Below are 10,007 nucleotides of genomic sequence, written 5' to 3'. Positions count from 1 at the left end.
CCGAGATCATCGGCTATGAAGAACCAGACCTCTCGGGAGGTATTGAAGGCGTAGACTACCTCATAGTCTACGAAACCGGGAGGCTTCCGGGAGGAGAACAAGCCTAGAAGCACTGAGTAGCAGTAGTAGCCGAGCAGTGGGAACTCTTAGTATTTAGCTGCTCGAGGTAATAAATGTATAACCTAGTGAAACTTCTATATTGTAAGTTAAGGTGGGTTCGCCTCGAACACAGGAGTATTCCTCTTAGGACCCAAGAGGAGCTCCGAGACGATATATGTTTGATGCTTGTAATAATAAGTGAATGAGTTATGGACCCTGCTATGTTCTGTTGTACTACTCTGAGGGATGTAACATTTGCGGAATGGTACTTCGTGAATGTTATATCAACGACTGGCATACTACAACATGCAGTGGTATGCAGGGTCACCACACAAGTGTAAACCTGGCCCCTGCGAAAACCTGAGCTCGCACCAAGTCTCGAATCTTCTTGGCATTCCCAAACTCAGACATCAAAGTCAGAAGCGTAGGGGGAATCGCGTTTAAAGGAAACATCGTCTTCCAAAATACCCTCATGGCTTTGTAGCATTTGTCGAAGAAATGGTGGACTTGCTGAACCCGATCCTGAAATTGTGCGACAGCTGAAGCCTTCGAGTGTTCCCGCCAGAAAATCTCTTCGGCTGATGAAAGCTGGGTTAAAGCGTGCACACGCTCGTGAATCCGTTTGTTCTCTTCCGCACGGTTCAAGGCTATGACTGGCAAACGAATCAAACAGAGGATCAAACAAGGCGTTGTTGACAAAAAGCGCAAGGCACAAGAAACTTACAGTTCAAACTCTCGGTAGCTTTATGCAGTTCAGTAAGAGCGTACCGCTCCACTTCGGCTGCAATCTCGCTCTTCTTATTGACAATAGCAGCTAAGGCATAAGTGCTGCATAGATCTTTTTCCATCTGAGTGATCCGATCCTTCATACACTGGATTCGATCACCTTCAGGAAGAGCACCCGAAGAGTGGTCGACAAATGAAGGCACTGGGAAAACCTGCAGGAAAACAGCGTCAAAAAGGATGACAGATCGGGTCAATTCGAGCATCCGAGAGTAACTCCCATCGGGAGAAGTGCAAGTAAAAATATCATGATAAAGGTGTGCTAGCAACATTGCCAGCACGGAGTTTATTACAAACATAAGTTTTGCAACAGAACAATGTTTCACATCAGCTCGAAGATAAGTTTGTTACAAAAATCAAGGGGCTTGGGTCTGAGTCGATAAACTGGGTCCAGCCGATGTCTTCCTTGATGAAACTAGTTCAAGGTGCTGGCGAGCGCAAGTAAGGGCAGACGTTTTAAAGGCGCTTAAGTCAACAAATTGCCCATCTTGCTCTTTCGGCAGCTCCTTAGTCATTTCTTCGATGTCAGCCTTAAAGCCGTAACCCATCATAAGTTGGAAGGCAAGGAGGGCACCATAGGTACGCGAAGTACGCTTGAATACCTCGATAACCTCCTTGGTGTCAACCGCGAAGGCATCGATCAACTGCCCCGAGTTTTGTCCTGCTTGATCTTGGGGAAAATCATCAAGTGCATCCGCGCCAGGGCACCTTTTCCCTTTTCAAGAAGCTCCCGCCTAAGCTGGTGGGAGGCGAGAGCCATCGACACACCATTTGCCGGAGAGTTGTTTGGAACTTTGTCCAAGGCAGCAGCAGGAATGTTGGCGGCTTCTACAAGGAAATGAATTGGAAAAGATCATTGATAAAGGAACGAATCCATAAGCGTAATAATCGACAGAGGTGTATAAAAGAACTTACCAAGTAGAGCCAAAGAAGACTGACGAAGGAGCTCATCCTTTTCAGCTGCCCGAGCTTCCTCCTCTCTTAGCCTCTCCTTCAGTTTGCCCAGCTCCTCTTTCAGGGAGTCGACCTCCTGGCGAGCCGTGGCAGCCTTTTAATGGCGCCGTCCAACTTCGAAGAGGAAGATTTAACTTCCTCCTGCAGTCGAACTTTGTCCGCTTCCAGAGAGGTAAATTGAGAGGCAAAGGCCTCCAAAGAAGAAATAACACCTCGTAGATCCTTAAAGGAAAAAAAGGACGTTTTACAAAGAATCATTAGACAAGGCACATTTCAAGAAATTTGCGTTGTATGCAAAGGGGACTTACAGAAGGAGGAGTCGCGGTGGCAACAGGAACATCTTTCCCCTTGGAAAGGGAAGAAGCGGTCGACGCTTGAGCCACGGGGGCTGCTTTAGGAGCCGAAGCTTCGGAAGCCGCAACAACCGGCGGAGCAGCGCCAGATTTGGCCTTCTTAGACGGAGGCTCAGTGAAACCTTCATCACTACAAAAATGAAATCATCGACAGGAGTTATGAAAATGCGAGAAATAAAGGGACAAACTATGGCATCAGGGAAGAAGGTGCTTACATGTCGAAGAGATCGTCTTCGTCGGCAAAGCCACCGATTGATCTCTTCACGGGCGAAGCTCTAGTCGCCTCCACAGCTGCATTAACAAAGGCATCACGATCAGCGTCATCATTACGCACTGATCCCTCTGTGTCGCAAGCGTCGTCGGCTGAAGGAGGAAGATCGGTGTGAACAGTTTCGGAATCTATCGGATCATCGTGTTCGCTCTCTGGGCCTGCGTGTTCGACAGTGTGAAAATCAACAGGTATTGAGGAGCCTCTTCCCTCGGAAGTATCATTTGGCGAATCATGCAAGTTTCCAGAGACTATGGGGGTCTGTCGAAAAGAAGAACAAATAAGGATAATAGTAATCATATTGGCCAAGTGGAAATGGCATAGTGAGAATATCAAAAGGAAAGTTACCTCTGGTGGTGGCGGATGATCAACATCAAGAGGAGTGTAAGAAGATATCAATGGGATCGAGTCTTCCTGGCTAAAGTAAGTAAGGCGACGGACTTCATCAAGCAACTCCTTTTCCGACAGTTCGGCAACATTAATCCTGGTTTCATCCTTTGGACCTGAATACAACCACATCGGGCGAACTCTGGCCACGACTGGTCGGACTCGACGTTTCAGGAACACCGCTGCCACCTCTGTGCCGACCATAGTTGGCCGTCGGCCTCTTTGATTCGAAGAAATTTGGCAAATAATTCATCGGCTGCTACTCTTTCGTCGGGAGAGAGAATGTTCTTCCAGGAATTCTTGGGCTTGGCTTCGAGGACGTCGGTAAAGCAAGGAAGCTGGGATTCGGGTGACAGGGAATCCTTGACATAAAACCATTTCAGTCTCCACCCTTGCACATATTCTCTCATTGGGAAATTGAAATAATTAACCTCCGAACAAGCCACAAACCCCACTCCTCCGGTGACGAAGGATCCATTACTACTGCTGTACCTCTTTACATAAAAGATCTTTTTCCACAATCCAAAATGAGGTTCGATGCCCAAAAACGCCTCACAGAGGGTAATGAACACGGCAACGTGAAGGATTGAGTTAGGAGTAAGTTGCCACAATTGGATTTCGTAAGTCCGCAGAAGATGAAGGAGGAATTCATGAGCGGGGAGCGAAAGACCCCGATATAGGAACGACAAGAACATCACGGTAAAGCCAGCGGGGGATTAGGCCGAGAAATCGCACCTGGAAAGATCACATTCCCCTCGTCGGAGGAGATTAATCCCAGGCTTCGGGATCTTTTCTCGTCACGCTTGGTGACGGTTGACGCTATCCAATCTTCGGGCTTGGCTACCGAACATGGCGGCGCTGGCGGCGCCGGAGCTGGGGAAGGAGCGTTCGGGGCTCTCCCCTTCGGAAGATTCGAGGAACATTTGACGGCGGCGCCTCCGCTAGTAGAACTGGCGGTGGTAGTAAGGCTCTTCTTCTTCACCATTGCGAGATCTGGGGAAGATCGGAAAGCGATGGTGGCGGCGCAGCGTAGCGAAGGAAGGAAGAAGGAGAAGAACGAGAAGATGCTACGGAAAATGTGGGAGAAGATTAGGGATTTTTCGCCCTTTGGAGATTTTAAGGAGAACTTGAGAGCTGTGTGGGCACGTGTCGTTGCTACCGGCTCATTCAGTGGATCTTTTCTATTAAAGATTGCAGAAATCGAGGAGACGCCTTGGTGACTGTGCGAGAAGGGCCAGACAAAGAAAGAGTAGGCCCAGTAGGTTACGTCATGTCAATCAAAATCAAGATATTAGTAAAGCGTCATCAATGACGTCATGAGAAATGCTCAAAGCATTCGAAGGAATGAAAATGTATCGGATGGTTAACTTGAGTCTACGCACGGATTGCCAGCCTCCGCACCTAGACTCGGGGGCTACTCCCATCGGGAGCGCTGGACGCGCACCCGACAGAATGAAGATTCGAAGGAAAAAGGCCTTGAAGGAAGAGATAATTGTTCGACTCGAGTCCGCACCCGGTTGCAAGCACCCGTGCCCAGACTCGGGGGCTACTCCCACCGGGAGCGCTGGGCGCACACCCGATAGAACTTTTTCGCACTCCAGGATCATGCCCGGGGACTTGATTCTGTGTAGGGTAACGTTGTTTTGCCATCGGCAGTTAACCAGCAAAAGTTGGGCACGTTACTCATTATCCCTTGCATGAGAAAAGTATATCGGATAACCCACGAAGACTCGCGGAAAAACTTCGGCAGAGCAAAATGTTCGAGTGGTACAACTTGAGTCTACGCACGGATTGTAAGCATCCGTACCTAGACTCGGGGGCTACTCCCATCGGGAGCGCTGACGCGCACCCGACAGAAGAAGATGATGCAGATTCAAGAAGAACAAGAACAGTCAAGGAGAAGAACATTGGGTGGAGGCATGCTTTAGTCTCTACCCGAACTACCTTCGGCTAGACACTCGGGGGCTACTGACGTGGGCGTTACCCTTTGGGTAACCAATGTTACCCTATCCTGTATTTCCTAGTTGGAGGCCCATAAAGGCACTCGACAGCAAGATGGGCCACTAGGGCGGTGCAGCGGAAGATTCCTTGAAGTACAATACGCGGAAGGAGCCGAACAAGGAAAGTCTAGAGATAGATCTACTGTAAACCTAGTCGTACTCGATTAGACCTCTTGAGACCTAGCCTCCTATATAAAGGCCAGGAGAGGGGCTGTCGAGGCACAATTAATCTTAGCAATCTTAGCCAACAGAAGCTTAAAGCTAGGTCACCTTAGCGCTTAGCCATCTCGACGAGATCTCAACCGAACTATTCGGCACCCCATTGTAACCCATTATCATCATAATCAAGAACAGACAGGCAGGACGTAAGGGTTTTACCTCATCGAGGGCCCCGAACCTGGGTAAATCGCTCTCCCCGCTTGTCTGTGAACCGATGTCTCGTGTCAGCTTGCAGAATTCCATCAACCCTAAGTTCCTATCGGAGGGCATTGCCGAGGAGCACCCTCGACATATGGCTTGCACATTTTGTTTTGACAAATTGTTGAGGCATTAAGCAATGCATATTTTATCCATGATTACTCTGAGGTATAATCTTCACTGTTACCCATTTATATACTTCAGGATATCCCCTCCAATGTTAATCTTCACTAAATTGCTAAACATTTTAACTTATAATCAATACTGAACTGAGCTCAACCGTTTTTCCACTAATGATTTGGCTAGCAAAGCATCTGAATCTTATGCTGCCCAGTTCATTCTGCCTTAGTTTTATGCGGTACACTTTGTCATATATTCCAGTTTTTACATTAACAAGCTTATCCTTCTTGTGCTATTTTGCAGCCGCCGAAGCTCACCAATTTTAATGAGAGGTGATGGAGCGCTGAACGCGGAGATGCGCACGCGGAGAGGTGATGGAGCAGTGAACAAACAACTAACACAAAATGAAATTGAGTCATGGTTGGGGCGAGATTGGGCACTGAATTTTCTACTGGGCGGAACAATTTCAAGATGCTAAATGTTTGGTTCTTATAATATCCGATGACTTGCTCTGGTTGGTGTCGCTCTTTCATTATTAGGTACGTTCCCTCAGTTACCTTGCTTCTTTTGCCTACCGTTTGCTTTTCAGTTTATGTGTGTTCTTTTCGTAGTAATGCTGCAGTGTTTGGGACTTGAGAACATAGCACCAAAATCATGTTCTCCTTGGGATTTATGAATAATAATGTTGCTGTCATTTTTCTTCGTCTGCAATTTGAATTGGTCTATGCTCATTTAAACTGAAATGTTGTCTCTGGATTCTATTGTAAGAAAGCTACTATGATATACCTATGTCTAACTTGGTCTTGAAAGCTTAGTATGGTGCAGAGTGTAACTATGGAAAGCAGTAGAAAAGAATCCTAATGGTTAGAAAATAATATTACATGATACGGTGTTGCACTAAGCTAAAATTCTTTGTATGAGTCAAGAAGAAACCTCATTTGTTCCGCTGCCCTATATAGTGCTGGTTCTAACTTCTAAGGAGCTAAAATGAGAATAAAATCATCCTTCCAAGACAAAGAAGAGTTTGATTGTGCACGTTGGACTGTTGATTTTCCATGTCTTTTTCGCTCTTAATAATGCTATGTGTAAGAATACAAATTATTGCTGGCTTGGAGTTTCTGCCCAGCCTCATTGAGATGCATGGAATTCATTGGTATTCCAATTTATTTGCATAGGATGCCCTGAGCGCAATTGGTGTTCGATTTTGTTTGCATCAGATGCTGTGAGTGCATCAATATTATGCGATTCTAGACTCCCCTGTTATTCTGTTATTGAAAATGCAGTAGCTTATATAAGTTGCAAGCCGATTTCTTTTATTCTTCTTGCATGTCTCATATTCTTCTTTTGATAGTGAAGTACCTCATGTTAGTCGGAAGCTAATTTCTTTAGGTCTGCTTGCAGGTCTTTTATTGAAAGTGCAGCAGCTCATATAAGTCTCTGAATTTTAGAAGTGTTCAAGTTCTTATGATCTTATTCACCAAAACTGCTTGACATGGCGGCTATTTGCAGATACTCTTCAGCATTAATTTTGCACCCTAAGTCTGATACCTACTTTGCATCCCTCCCGCATGTACGTGTGTTAATTGAAGAAAATGTGTATGTCCGTGTACCGTTCAAGTGGTTAAATAGTAGTCCATTCATATTGCACTTTACCTAGGACTATTCCTTAATAAGGTAAGCTTACAACAAGGATGATAAAAAGATGTCACGTTATTCCTATGTCTATTCTGGGAAGTTATAATTATCTTGAGCAGCTAAAATCAACTAGCATAGTTATCTGAATTCTGTTTATATGGGAAAAGTGTTTTTAGCTCACGAGCTCCAGTGCTCTCGCTATGTCAAGTGAAATTTAAAAATATTTTTACAAGTTATAAATATCATGAAAATAATTCTGAAGACTGTCATTGATACATTCCACAATCATGCAAAATCCCAATCCGAAATCCTTTTTATTTTGAGCTATATAAAAATGACAAAATCGGATATGTTTTGAAGATTTGAAAATGACTACTCAGATCTACAATTTTGTCATTTTTGTGTAGCTCAAAATATTAAGTATTTGAAATTGATTTTTTGCACGTTTTTGGGATAAATCATTGACTATGTGCGGATTTTTTTCCAGAATTTTTTAAAACTCAAAAATATGATATTTGATTTTTAGAAAAAAACGAGATCACTGGTGCCCATGTGCACCAAATCTCTGTCCGTTTATATGATGTTACACGTTCCCCAAGTAAGTAGTAGTGCATGTTTTGTGTTTGCACCTATAGAGCTATACTTTAGTACTGCTTGGCTTATGTGCTATTCAGGTTGTACTATCGTACTATGCAGAAAATTAAAATGTTCTTGCTATGTATTAGTTAATTTACTGCGTCTACGATTAGGATACCTCAAATAGTTTATAAGCTCGCAGATAAAGCATTTGTTTGTTGGTTTATTTCTTTCTACCATGTTTAAAAAATAGGAGGGTAATTTTCCACCAGCTTTTCCTTTGCTCTGCAACAAACTGTGAAGGTCTATATTTAAGTTGTATCCATGGCCTGAGCAAGTTGCTCCTGTAATGTTTAGTTTTTTCTACTGCTATATATATATAAAGGAATCATCTTATTCTTTTTGGTATTCATTTGCATCAAAATAGCAATTTGTTTTTTTTGTTTTAGTGGAGTGGTTAGTAGTTACTGTGTTCTTCTTGCAGTCTATAGGGCATTTACACTATGGTTGCTGTTTCTTTTCAGTTTGGCTTATCGATCTTCCTCTCGCATGGTCTCAAGTATTATCCTTCTTGATGTGTCTAAAAAGTAGGGACCAAATTAATTCCTCTACCAAACTGTGTTTTCTTTGTCTCAAGTATTATAGCTTATATCGATCTTTACTGTCATCAGATGCAGTCTTAATGTGAGGGGATGTCATGCTATCCGGGTCATTGCGTAACTAGGCTATTTTGCTAGTGCCTTAAAGGTGAATTATCCAATGTAGTTTCAGTTTGATTACTCTGTTTTCATGTTGTTTTATTCAATCATGATGCAGAGAAGGGAGTGTTCATTATGCACCAACAAATGCAGCAACCTCGAGTTTTTGGAAGCATAGTGTCAAATTAAAAGTCATAGGAATCAGATCTGGTAACTGGAGTTGAGAGTAAGTAACTACGTTAGCTAAATATGCAGGACTATAACTATGTATTAACTCCTATATTTGCAAATGCCTTGCAGGATTCAGAAGATGCCCTGCATCCTTGATATTTTATATTTGAATGCTTCACCCGGAAGGTAAGATGTCTTCTCTTCAACGATGAGCTTTATCCACTGTTCGACATTTATCTCTCATGGCTTTTCCTGGTGCAGAGGACTTTTTTTGTGCTTCCCATTACAAAATTATAGTTACCTTCTTAGGAAGGTAGACTATTGGGGATGTATTTATTTTGGAAAAAAGGAAGGTAGACTGTTGTATTTTTGGTCTAATTTTTCCAATGGTTTTGCTTCCAAAACCGCCAGATTGGTTGTCTATTGGCAAACTGGCACATCCGGAAGGGCAAATGTGTCATCAGCGATTCATTAATTGAATAAAGATAAGAATGGGTGGACTCTAAATGCCAGATAATAATCTTATATCAGATAATAACAATAAACTTCACTCATAAGAACTGAGCCTCAAACTACTATTGGTGGCTTGGATGAAGTAGGTTACAGAAGCCTCAAAATATACAATTAATTTTGGGAGTAGGTTGCAGAGCCTTAAACTACTATAGGTGGCTTGGATAAACTGAGCCTCAAACTACTATAGGTTCCAGAAGCCTCAATTTTGAGAGTATTGTTCCCTTGAAAATAATAGATGCTGCATATCAATGTCATGTTCCTTGCAAACATACCGCAGGAATATGAGTACTTAACTTTTCTTTGAACAATTTGATTTTTAGGACAGATGCATGAGAGAGAAATAGAGCTAATATTTCTAATTCACTTTCAAGTTCACATGGGATGCTTTTTAACGTTTTCTTCCCCAAACCTAATATTTGTATATTTCTGCTGCAGCTTCTTCTTAGAGTAAGTAATTTTCAACAATATGGATTACAAAGCTTGTGGGGTCACATCAACTTATTAGGTAGTTCTCATGGCATCAAGTTACTTTATTGTGTAATGACGGTCACAAGTTAGCGCATATTATTGCATTTTATTTAGAATTTTTTTATGTTTTCGTGTGCTGCATAGTGGGCTGATGTCTTAAACTGAATTGCCATCATGGGAATCAGAAGATAGCTTTCAGACTTCACATAAAGAAACTAATTATGACTATACACATTTATATGTATGCAATGGCTACGGGAGAGACTATGAATGTTCCTGATGCGCTTGAGACTTTTGAATTTCCTGTTATATATTAAGTTTCATCCATCGTCCTTCTGTATTGGTGCTTGTTTGATTGGTTTATCAGGGAGGGAATGGGCAAGATGAGGATCTGGAACTTGCAGGTTCCAGTTCTAAGAGAGGAAATCATATTACTTAACTTAGCATTTTTATCAGTTTCACTTCATAGCATTAAAATTTGGGTACCAAACTGGAACTTTACCTGTATTTTTCTTAGCCCTCTCTATCATTTATTGTGACAATGGAAGCGCACATCAGAGAATGT

Source organism: Lolium rigidum, chromosome 4 (genome assembly GCF_022539505.1).
Source record: "Lolium rigidum isolate FL_2022 chromosome 4, APGP_CSIRO_Lrig_0.1, whole genome shotgun sequence".
Lineage (NCBI taxonomy): Eukaryota > Viridiplantae > Streptophyta > Magnoliopsida > Poales > Poaceae > Lolium > Lolium rigidum.
This window is presented reverse-complemented; position numbering follows the sequence as displayed.